We start from the raw sequence: 13,400 nt of genomic DNA on the forward strand, positions 1-13,400 counted from the left end.
TTTTTATTTTATAATAAAAATTTTAATATGTAAATAAGTTTTCTTATCATATCATGGGTAATCAATAAGACAGGTTAAAAAAACATATTTAGTTTTACTTGGTCGGTAAGATTTTATTTTATGATACTAAGTTTTACTTGGTCGATAGGGTTTTATTTTATGATACTAAGTTTTACTTGGTCAGTAAGATTTTTTTTTTATGATATCAAGTTTTACTTTGTTAGTAAGATTTTATTTTACTTTGTTTCAAACATTTCAAAATTTTTAAGTAGAAAGATTTAGAATTTTAGAATTTTAATTTAAATAATATTGGAAAGAATTAAATATTATATCAATTATACAATGTTTAATAATTTTTTATGATACAATTTAAATATTATATTGTTTGAATTTTTTTATTAAATATATTTAATTAATTTTTTAAAATTTTAATTATTAAAAAATCATCAATATTACGCTTTTTTATGATACAATTTAAATATTATATTGTTTGAAATGTTTTATTAAATATATTTAATTAATTTTTAAAATTTTAATTATTTAAAAAAATGCATCAATATTACGCTTTTTTATGATACAATTTAAATTTTATATTGTTTGAAATTTTATATTAAATATATTTAATTAATTTTTTAAAATTTTAATTATTCAAAAAAAATGCATCAATATTACGCTTTGTGGGAGAGTCCACGTTCACCTTTAAACTTCTTGATGTGGTATACATTTTATTTTTTGTATTTTTGACTTCTTGATGTGGTATACATTTTATTTTTTGTATTTTTGACTTCAGAAAAATCATAAAATGAGATTCCATGGGCTACAATGTCCACATAGAAGGGCGGGTAGGCGGCCTGGAGTATGCCGTAAAACTGCTTCTGCTTGGCTAAGAGCTCGTCTTCCTCGGACGTAAGGAAACAGGTTAACGGCCCAAGACCCAGAGGCATCTGGCAGGAGTGAAAGCCTGCTCCCTTACGGACCACCAGCGGGTTATTACAGGTGGCGTGGTTTTCCTTGATAACAGTGATGAGTCAAACTGACATTCGCGGATAGCAGCCAGAGATGGCTGTCCTCACTGTTGGTTTGACACCTGAGTTTGATAGGTTTTGCCACCTTCGGAAAAAAAAAAAAAAAAGAAGGGCGGGTAGGTTGGACAAATCAGATAGCCAGAACCGACCGGATCCTTTGAAAATGTGAAATATATTCGTGGGCGACGTGTCGATTGAATTGCGGTGAACCGATTAATTAACTTTTATGGTAAAATAATCATCAATTTCAATTTCAAAGTTCACTGATATAATTTAAAATATATGAGGATTTTGTTGAATTCTAATTTTCCACTGGTAATTTCATTCTTAACTCCCAATAATATACACCTCAAGTAAATACCTTTTGTTAACCTACGTAAATTTGGACGCCAAGGTCAGAAATTACTTTACAAACGCTTATGTTTTAAGGGTAATTTGTGGGCCGGCTTGACAGAGATACCCAAAGTTTTAAATTGTAAGATGGTCAAACTAATTCTTTTTTGAGAATCTTTGAAACGACCTACAACTTAGAAAATTGAAATATATAAATAAACTCAGTGATGTTGTTGGGTAAAACATATCAATCGACGAAGAATGTGTGAGAGTGCCCGCAATGACTTTACAAACGCTTGTGTTTTAAGGGTAATTTGTAGGAGGAGGATGGTCAAAAGTAGATGAGATTCCAGGTGAGGAGAAATCAAAAGTAGATGAAATTGTAGGACAAATCAAAAGTAGATATTGTAGGACAATTTTATCTAAATGTATCTGAAATTATATTTTCGGAGAAATTTTTTGTAAATTGTAAGATGGTCAAACTAATTCTTTTTTGGGAATCTTTGAAACAACATACAACTTAGAAAATCGAAATACATAAATAAACTCAGTGATGTTGTTGGGTAAAACATATCAATCGACGAAGAATATGTGAGAGTGCCCACAATGACTTTACAAACGCTTGTGTTTTAAGGGTAATTTGTAGGAGGAGGATGGTCAAAAGTAGATGAGATTCCAGGTGAGGAGAAATCAAAAGTAGATGAAATTGTAGGACAAATCAAAACGATATACGATGACCCGAACTGGAAGTTTTGACATACACGCAAATCTCGTGTTTAGAAATCAACGTCCCAACGCGGCGATGTGTAGAATAAATAAGTTGGTTCCTCAACCCTGTCATCCCATTCCATTCCCTGGTTTTCTTTTCTGCTGCTGCTCCTCTTCAAACATCTGTTCTTCGGTTGCAGCCATGAATTCCCCGGCATTGCTTACAACCTCTTTCCTTGCGGCTTTACCTTCCGCTTCCGGGATTTCTATGGTTTCGAACCTTGGAATGTTATGCTGCCATACCCAGCTTTATCCATCGCACTTTGCGGACACCCTGCATACGCTAGTTTTTGCGTGATCAGCATCCGGTTAATCATTTCAGGAAGCAGACTAGTTGTCGTCGCGACCCGACAGCCATCAAAAGAAGGGCGCTGCCCATCAGAAGTGGGGCGGTTGAGTCCCTGACAACCACGCTGGACGCACCACACATCGAAGAGAAAAACGAGACAAAGATCTCTAAGGCGTCGACGCCCAAGAGAGAACTGGCAGACATATGGGGGGAGATCCAGGGGGCCAGAAACTGGGAAGGACTGCTTGATCCCATGGACGACATATTGCGAAAGGAAATCATCAGGTATGGAGAGTTCGCCCAGGCTTGTTATGAAGCTTTCGACTTCGACCCCTTCTCCAAATACTGTGGTAGCTGCAAGTATCATTTCAGGCAGCTCTTCCATGGCGTTGGGATGTCCGATTACGGCTACAAAGTGACCAAGTATCTCTATGCCACTTCCAACATCAATCTCCCTCGGGTTTTCCAGAAGCCTCAAGTGCAGAAGACGTGGAGTACTCACGCCAATTGGATGTGTAAGGTCCTCTGGTGTGCGACGCGTTTGGGCGCCGCACAGACCGGGCACGCCAACTGGATGTGTAAAGTCCTCGGGTGTGCGACGCATTTGGGCGCCGGGCAGATCAGGCGCAGCCCGGGTATGCGACGAGCCGGAGCGCACGATGGGTGCGCGCGGGTGAACGGCGAGTTGGAGCGCATGACGGGCGCGTGGGTGAACAGGCGAGTTGAGGCACACGACGGGCGCGCGTGGGTGGACAGGCGAGTTGGAGCACACGCGGGTGGAGCGACAGAGTTGCGACGAAACAAAGTGACAAATGAAGAGCGATGGAGAGTTTATACCCCATGGAGCGTGGGGCAAGACATTTGGAGGCCGACCCATGATGGAGGGCGGGCCGACATGTTTTGCAAGCACTTGAGGGTGTGTAAACGATGGTTGGGTGGTCGGCTGGGCAGCCCCACCCACATGTTACGAAGGCTATATAAACAATGCGTTTGGGAGGCATTTGAAAAGCAATCACTCGACAACAACTTCGCACAAGAAGTGCGCAGATCTAGTGCGCAGGAAGGCAAGGAGAAGAGTGCATAGCTCGTGCGCTTAAGACTTGGTTAGTGCACGGAGGTAGCTCGCACTTGGAGTTGGGCGAAGGCATTGGGCAAGGTGTGCCCGTGGGTTGGTTGAGGCGTGCACGACGATCGTGCAAGTGCCCGTTTGTGCCAAGTCTTGGCGTGGGTGTCTTGGTGGCTCGGGTGAGCGCCCGCCCATCGTGCAAGGTGTGCACGAAGGTGAACAGAGGTTTGCCTTGATTGTAAAATTGGCTAAGTATGAAACTTGGATTTCCAAGTATACTTGTAAAAGCTTGTAAACATTGAAGATTGAATAATACATATATTTCGGGCAGACTCATTGTTCAGGGAGTTGCCCCTCCCTTTATACTGTGCAATTGTGTTCTTGTTATAATTGCTGTTGATAATGAATGAGTATGGGTGTTCATTGGTATAAAGGATAAACATAATAATACTTGGTTGCGAAACACAAACTAAGTAGGAGAAAGTGAATTAGGCGTAGTCCACAAACATAAGTATTGGTGAAAAGAAAGTGTTCGGTGGTGCTGCACCTCGCTAAGAGCGGTTGGAAGACTACCGTCGGCTTGGGGGCGTGACAGGATGGGCTTCATAGCCATGGCCACAGACGAGGACGAGATCAAAAGTGTCATGCCTCTACACCTGCGGTAGTCTTTTAACCGCTTATAGCGAGATGCGGCACCACCGAACACTTTCTTTTCACCAATACTTATGTTCGTGGACTACGCCTTAACATTCCATACTTAGTTTTATTTTTGTTACCAAGTATTATTAATGTCCCTTTATACCAATGAACACCCATACACATTCATTATCAACAGCATTATACAAGAGAAATGCACAACAATATAAAGGGAGGGGAAACTCCCTGCAATATGAGTCTGCCCGAATATCAATATATATAATTTTTCCACTTTTACAAAGTATAGACTAAGTCCTTGGGAAACCCCAAATTTATACTTAGCCAAATTTCCAACTTCGGCAAACTCGGTTGCCCAGCTCGTCGGCACCTCCACACGGTCGCCGCACGACTCACCAACCCGTCGTTCACCTCGTCGCACGTCTTTGCTGGTTCGCTCTTCGTTTGGTCGCAAACGCCCAAACCGTGTACACTTGCCCACACGCAGTCCCACTTGCCAACTCTTGACAAATGCCCAAATCGTGTGAACAACACGTAGTACCGCCTGCCCAATTCTACAACCTCCGGTTCCAACCTTCGTCTCACAATCGTGTCATTTGCCCAACTTGGGTGTGCCTCCAAGTCGCCACACATGGGCGCCTCTAACCGAGACACACCTCTGTTCACAACCCAACACTTCAACAATTCTTCGTGCACACTTGCATGATGGGCGGGCGCTCACCCGAGCCACCAAGACACCCTCGCCAAGTCTCGGCACAACAACACCTCTGCACAATCAACTCGGGCATGTCTTGCCCAACGCGTTCACCTCTCACCAAGAGTGTTTCCACCAAGTGTGTTTTACCAAGGAGAGCGCATGAGCTATGCGCTCATCTCTCCTCAAACCTACGCACAAGTGTCTCTCCTCCAAGAGCGAAGTGCCTATGAGGAGTGCGAAGTTCGTTGGTTGGTTTGAACGCTCCGACGTCCAACATATATACACCTCCTTCGTGTGTGGGTGGGCTGCCCAGCCGACCGCCCACACACCCCATACTCGCATCGTTCGGGCGTTCCACAAGTCGACCACACCCTCATCGCTGGTCAGCCAACCCTCCACCGCAAACATTCCAAGGCATGGGTATAAGCATGCACAACACTTGGTCGTTCATCACCAAGCTCGCACTTATCGTCGCATATCCATCGCATGCCCGGTTGGTCGCTCCTCCATTCGGTCGCACAACCACCCGTCGTACCTCCAACACGCGCCCGTCGTGCACACTATCCCAGTTGCCTGGCGCCCAACCATCGCACAACTCCGAAGGCCTTACATCCTCCTCCACCTGAAATCGTTTTCGTCCTCGACAACATACCATCCTGGTAGCCATCCACCAAGATCATCAATATCCATGATGTCAACTCCTCCACATACTGCAAACATCCCTGCAACATATGTAGAACTCCATCTCCACCATGTCTTGCCTCGGCAACCATCTGTCACCAAGATAACCATACCAAGGTATACACCTCATCGGTATGCCATACATCAGAGATCATCTCAATCCATGACCATCGATCACCCTGTCACAATCTCCACATGCTGCTCCCCATCATGGAAGGCTGGCCCCTCCATCCAAGCTACATGCTCACTGCAACATCCCATGTCGACCTCCTCATGTGTCATCATGTGAACTGCTGCCATGATACTCCAACATAATGCTAACACATCTCTGCACACTGCATGCCCCCATGTCTGAACTAGTTGGGTAGCTAGTCCAACTGTCACGCTCAAATCATGAGAGTGAACATCCACATGTCATCATCAGTTGTTTCTCAAAATATCTCGTTACATCCTCAACTCGATCAAGAATCCATCTCCATACAAGTGTAAGCCATGCTCAGGTCCATGAAGTAGTCCTCATCCTATCTACAACATGCTGTCCATGATGTTTGGTGTTAATGTGCTACATGAAATCAGCCACATCTATTCCAACATCATTCATATGTGTATCTCCTCCATATGAAGAGACCATCTCATCAAACCGGCTCTCGATGTGACACATCCAGGTCCATGAAGAATCCTCCATCATATCTGCAATGTGTCATCCCTCAAGTCAGCCATAGAAACAAGTATACACCTGTCTCATCTATCCATGTGCTACCCATGATCATAGATCAATCAGTACCCATGTCAAAAGGTAGTTGAGTCTCGGCTCAACTCATGCCCAAGTGTAGTCACCAAGGCATCATCATCGTTGTAACTCCATCACTTCAAAGTGTCTCATATCAATTATCCACATCAAGTCACTCTTCCAAGCCATTCCCATACATGCACTTGAAAGTATGCACCCCATCTTGCATCAAAGTCTCTGACCTCAGCTCCTCAATGCATCAAATCCTCTAAGTTTACCATGTATGAAGTCCCTAAAAGTCACAACCTCATGTCATCATGAGCTCCATAAACCATCCCCAACAAACATCTCAGCAAGCATACAAGTCTCGGCCTAAAGGTCTCTGCAAGATGCCTCAACTCTCCATGTAGTAGGAATGCCCCATAGTCTGCTCACAATTTCATCAAATCCATGGCCTTCTTGTACAAAAGTGCACAACCTCTCCATCGGCTCATAAATAATAAGTCTCCATGTCACATCAGCAAATTCATCTGCACAACATCCCTGCCTTGGCATTCCTCATTGGATGCCCATAAGTGACACCTCTACAAGTGCTCCCACATAATGTCCCTGCATAAGACTGCCATGCTCCATGTCTCCAACCTGATGTCCATGATTAAGTTGCCCATGTGGTCCAACCATGTAGACCCATCACAACAATCGATCATCCTCATCCAAGTCTCAATCTTCGCTCTAGTGAACTCGGTCACCCAACCATATCATCATCATCACATCACGAGTCCCTTCCATCATAGCTTCCCCACTAAAGGTTTCACCAAGACTTGCTCTTGGTCTCGGCCATGAGAAGTCCACCTAAGTAACATCATACCTCAAGTGTGTGCCCTACTCCAATGTGTCCACAAGTCATGCCGGGCACTTAGCCAATCTTCCATATGGCTAAAGCATGACCCATTCATCCACAACGATCATTATGTTCCTCCCTTGTCATGGGCCTTTGCACCTTCTACCATAAGGTCACAAACAACTCTAACAAGTCCTGCAACAGTCAACAATCCTTGCTTCTCCATACAAGGTCTCATCATAGACATCCATGGTAAGATGCTCCCTAGCATTGGCAAATTGTCTTTGCCCTTCCCTGCATACGGTCCATCTACCAAATGCTCAAGTGAAACACAAGTATCAATACTTACTTCATCATCATCATCATGAGGCTCCTCCAAATGAGTATCCTCATTCATCCATGTCTGCAAACCGCACGATCTTGGTCCAACTTGATCAATGTCAAGTTCATCCTCCATCGTTGTCATATCCGCAACATTTTCAACATCACCGCTTCCTCTTCCTTGATAGCACAATCTGCAACTTCATCTTGCTCCATTGTCCAACCAAGTTGAAGAAGTTCGTCTTCAACATTCTTTTCCAAGACTTCAAGTTCCTTTCGAATCTGGGGATTCTCTTCTTTCAACCTCTTCAACCTGTATAAGGTAAGCAAGAGCTTCCCTTTGCATTCTTCCAAACTTGCCATGCCTTGTCATTCAGCTTGGCCCAAGCACTGAGCTTCACCTCTGCTAAACCCGTTTCACCATTCACCAACTTCACCAAGTTCCCTGCAACCATGAACCGGCCCTTGTTCCACTTGTATGTGAAACTAGCTTCCTTCGCCTGCAAGTACCTGCTTCCACTGTCATCAACTATCAAGTGCATCCACACCTGCACTTCGTCACGTACTAGCTCTGATACCAACTGTCAAGGTTGGTATCAGCTTTTCGTCAAGCTTCTTCAACCCTGAATCGGCTCTGATACCAACTGTCACGCCCCTACACCTACGGTAGTCTTTTAACTGCTTATAGCGAAGTGCGGCACCATCGAACACTTTCTTTTCACCAATACTTATGTTCGTGGACTACGCCTTAACATTCCATACTTAGTTTTATTTTCGTTACCAAGTATTATTAATGTGCCTTTATACCAATGAACACCCACACACATTCATTATCAACAACATTATATAAGAGAAATGCACAACAGTATAAAGGGAGGGGCAACTCCTTGCAATATGAGTATGCCCGAATATCAATATATATAATTTTTCCACTTTTACAAAGTATAGAATAAGTCCTTGGAAAACCCCAAATTTATACTTATCCAAATTTCCAACTTCGGCAAACTCAGTTGCCCAGCTCGTCGGCACCTCCGCACGGTCGCCGCACGACTCACCAACCCGTCGTTCACCTCGTCGCACGTCTTCACCAGTTCGCTCTTCGTTTGGTTGCAAACGCCCAAACCGTGTACACCTGCCCACACGCAGTCCCACTTGCCAACTCTTGACAAATGCCCAAATCGTGTGAACAACACGTAGTACCGCCTGCCCAACTCTACGACCTCCGGTTCCAACCTTCGTCTCATGATCGTGTCGTTTGCCCAACTTGGGCGCGCCTCCAAGTCGCCACACACGGGCGCCTCCAACCAAGACACACCTCCGTTCACAACCCAACACTTCAACAATTCTTCGTGCACACTTGCACGATGGGCGGGCGCTCACCCGAGCCACCAAGACACCCTCACCAAGTCTCGGCACAACAACACCTCCGCACAATCAACCCGGGCACGTCTTGCCCAACGCGTTCACCTCTCACCAAGAGCGTTTCCACCAAGTGCGTTCTACCAAGGAGAGCGCATGAGCTATGCGCTCATCTCTCCTCAAACCTGCGCACAAGTGTCTCTCCTCCAAGAGCGAAGTGCGTATGAGAAGTGCGAAGTTCGTTGGTTGGTTTGAACGCTCCAATGTCCAACATATATACACCTCCTTCGTGTGTGGGTGGGCTGCCCAGCCGACCGCCCACACACCCCATACTCGCATCGTTCGGGCGTTCCACAAGTCGGCCACACCCTCATCGCTGGTCGGCCAACCCTCCACCACAAACATTCCAAGGCATGGGTATAAGCACGCACAACACTTGGTCGTTCATCACCAAGCTCGCACTTATCGTCGCATATCCATCGCACGCCCGGTTGGTCGCTCCTCCGTTCGGTCGCACAACCGCCCGTCGCACCTCCAACACGCGCCCGTCGTGCGCGCGCGCCCGGTCGCCCGGTGCCCAACCGCCGCACAACTCCAAAGGCCTTACAAAAAGGCTCGGGCAGCGAGATATCGTATTCGCGTGGAGAGGAACAGTGACGAATCTGGAGTGGATCGCAGACCTCATGGATTATCTGAGACCCGCAGAATTGAACAACGTGCATCCCCACCCTGACGTGAAGGTGGAGGCAGGATTCCTGAATATGTATACGGTCAGGGAACACGACTGTCGGTTTTGTAAAAGCAGTGCACGGGATCAAGTCCTCTCGGAGTTGAGGCGTTTGCTGCAGAAATACAGGGGGCGAGAAGTTGAGCATAACGATCACGGGCCACAGCCTGGGGAGCGCGCTCGCGATGCTTAGCGCATACGATATCGCAGAGTTGGGGTTGAACCGCTCGGGGAACGGCGATCAGGTGGAGTCGATTCCGACAACGGTGTTCTCGTTCGTAGGGCCGAGGGTGGGCAACGCAGCATTCAAGGATCGATGCGAGGAGCTGGGACTCAAGTTTCTGAGAGTGGTGAATGTACACGACAGTGTGCCGAAGGTCCCCGGGATTCTGTTCAACGAAAAGTTGCAGATGATGAAGCGGTGGATCCATAAGCTTCCGTGGAGTTACTGTCACGCTGGGGTGGAGCTGGCTCTTGATCACATGCATTCTCCGTTCCTGAAGCCCACGAATGATCCGTCGTGCTTTCATAATCTGGAGGCTTATCTCCACCTGCTGGACGGATACCATGGGCGAGGGCAGCGCTTCTATCTGTCTTCTCGCCGCGATCCGGCTCTGGTGAATAAGGCGTGCGATTTCCTGAAGGACGACTACCTAGTTCCTCCCTTCTGGAAACAAGACTCTAACAAAGGATTGATCCAGAACTCCGAGGGTCGGTGGGTTCAGCCGGAGAGAAGCAGAATCATCGAAGAGTCGCATACAGATCACCACGAGTCACTCGATCACATTAAAGGGGTCCACGGCGTCACTATTAATATTGGCCATCGGGCATCTGCAGTGTAGTGTCGCAGAGTTTATTTAGATTTCAAACCGCTTCAAAGCCTTATTAAGGGAAAAATCCACCCTGATTCGGTAATCGCAAATACAGTTACTTACTATTGATTCTGGATCATTTATTGTTGAATTAAAAAAAAGAAAAGGTTTTCTAACGTAGAAACTGATCTCTCTATCGAATCTGACCTTGTATTGTCAAGTTCAAAAGGGAATTGTGTAAATAGTAAAGTAGGAAGGGATAAATCCATCATCAAGTCAACGAGATAAACTAAACAACCATATAATGAGAACCCTGTGCTGTAAGTGTTATAATGATTTGGAAGTATATTATATCAAAATAGTGATTTTGATGTTTGAAAATAAATAAAATGAAAATATTAGTCAACAAATTTCAAAACGCTTAATAGGTTAAGACCTTAGGTCTGTATCCCATAATAGAATTTTATCAATAGAATCCATATGGGGAACAATTGGAAAAACATTTCTCAAGCCCTACAACTTAGAAATCTATTGATTAGGTATATTGAACACAGTCGTAAGTCGATAACAACACTGGAACTCTGTTGTATGTAGTTTTTCTCAAGCCCTACAACTTAGAAATCTATTGATTGGATATATTGAACACAGTCGTAAGTCGATAGCAACACTGGAACTCTGTTGCAACTACATAAGCATCACATCATGAATGCTTCAAAACAAAATATAACGAGGATATTTGTTATTTATATATGTTGAAGTTTTCAGAACAAAGTTGGGTGGACCAAAATGGAAAATTTGAAAAAGAGATAGAGTTCTTATTGATGAGACCAATCAACTTATTATTGTAGAATGTTAATGACACATATTGAATATTAAATTTATTATTGTATAATGTTAATAATATATATGGTATATTAGTAATGAGAATGTTTATTTATTTTTTAAAATTAGAACATCAAACTATTTCTATATAAGTTAATTTTTATATTCTTGGTGTAAATATAATTAAAATAGATTTTATTCCTATGCTCAAAAAGCTTGGAGAGAAGTCTTCCAAGCTCACTGTAATTTTGACAATGTAAAAGGCTAGGAAGGTCAGTATTGCAACAAAGATTTTGAAACTGAGATCTAATGTGGTTATATGTGGGGCACTTTAGGAGGAAGTGATTTTCATCCTCGATGTTCGTATTCTCATAGAGATCACAGAACCTTTCCATCCATGGTGTTTTAGGAATTGCCCAACAACCTTTTTCACTATGGAGCTCATGAGAGTTCGTTCTAATTTTGGCTTTATTAATTTTCTTCTTTGAGCTAGTTAAAACAGAGAGATACTTTTAATATTCTAGGGTGGGGCTGATGACCTGATGGGACCAACCCTATACACCTACGAATTAATAATTAAATGCTGATTGTATTTTTGATAGTTGTGTGGTTGGTTGAATTTATGGCATGGTACTGTGGTTTAATTGTTTTGAGGACAAGTGTCCTAGTCTTGGGGCTCGCTCCTCTCGCTTCTTACTATGCCCACGAAACCCTAAGCTTGGTCATTTCATCATTGTTTCACTATGCTGCTCTACAAGGTGAGGGCTCTGGTTCTAGCTCATGTTGCTTCACAAGGGTTTCATTCCGTCGGTTCTGGGCATGAATTCCCCTAAGGGTTTCCACCTGCATGTGTTGGGAATGCTTCCTGTTCTGGGCGCCATGTCGAGGTTCTAGGTCTGGAACCCCCGGTCTCGGTCTCTGGTCTCAATATTGTTCGGCCCTGGTTATGATTTCGGTTGTGGGCTCTTGTTGTTTGTTGGCTTCGTTTATTTTGTTGTTCTCACTGTGCTTGCTCCGATGTTTGATTGTCTGCTTGGCATTTGTCATAGGTCATGGTTGCGGGGTGGCTCGGCTCTCGGCTCTCTTTCGACGTTCAACCAGAGGTGAGTTTTCTCTCTTTTCTTTTTGTCTTTGTCTCGTTTTCTTCTGTCACTAACTATTCTTTCTCCTTGTGGGCAGTGAGAATTCTGCGGCTGTGACCTTAGTCCATTTCTTCCTCGCTTGTTCGCACGGGCTTGGCTCCTTCGGTAAGTTCTTCTGCAAACCCTTACCTCTGCTTACAGTTCTGTATTTATGGTTTTATTTTTCTAGCTATAATGGCCTGTTTGTGGCCGGACAGGTGTGTGACTGGGCTCTCCGCTCGCTGGTCTCGTGCCATGACTCCTACACTCGTATTGGGTAGGGTCGCTCCTTGTTATTCCTCTGTTTATCTATCTGAGGTGTTTACTGTAGGCAATATTTTATGGGTCTGTTGTTGAGGGTTTGTTCGGCTTCATTATATCTTGGCCTCACTGTGTATTTATGATTCCTGCTATTTAACTTATGATTTATAATTGTATCGTTCCTATGGTGACTTGATGTTTGTGTTTGGCACTGTTAATGGAGGAACTCTGTTCACAAGGCTTGCCTGTACTTGGTGACTGTATTTTGGACTGGTGATATTCAATAAATTTATTGTATATATACACAGTGATTTCGTTTTATAATTAAATAGCAATGAAAATAATTTGAGTTCTATTGGTACCTGTAGATGTTTGTTTATTCCTTTGATAGTAATTTTCTTGTTTCTTCTGCAAACCCGCTCCGTTGTCTGTTTGAACTTGTCTAGGTGCTCCTCTTGCGTCTGTGTTTACTATTCACTCTCTGTCATCGATATGATTTGGAAAAGAAAATGAATTTAACTAGTTTAGGCAAAAATATTTAAGCTGCAATATATGAGTTCAGATTTCTTGTTCTTCATAATGTTTTCGTCCTTATTTTTGTTCAACACTATGATGGTTAAAAGATTACAGTAACTGTTTCCTTCCTCTCTTTTTTAAAGATTCAATGTACAGTTATTAAACTGTCAGTAGTTACATTTAGTTATACTTTGACAACTGTTATTTCTTAATTGTAGTCTAAAAGTAAATTTTAAATAAAAATAAAAAGAACATAAACAAAAACTAATAGTGGGTTGAGACAACCATTCCTAGAAATTTAAATGAAAAAAAAAACCTAAATGAAATATATCTGTTTGCAAAGACAAACACTCCAGCCATGACCTGCCTAAGTTGGA

The 13,400-nt window shown here is 43.7% G+C and overlaps 1 pseudogene; it reads left to right on the top strand.

Annotated features, from left to right (window-relative positions):
* Nucleotides 1-2,091: 2,091 nt before the first annotated feature.
* On the top strand, nucleotides 2,092-10,418 carry LOC149264489 (phospholipase A1-Igamma1, chloroplastic-like; annotated as a pseudogene).
* Nucleotides 10,419-13,400: the final 2,982 nt, after the last annotated feature.

The sequence above is a fragment of the Pinus tabuliformis genome, chromosome 6, assembly GCF_031772625.1.
Source record: "Pinus tabuliformis cultivar Carrire ecotype Pingquan chromosome 6, CPIR1, whole genome shotgun sequence".
NCBI classification, from domain to species: domain Eukaryota; kingdom Viridiplantae; phylum Streptophyta; class Pinopsida; order Pinales; family Pinaceae; genus Pinus; species Pinus tabuliformis.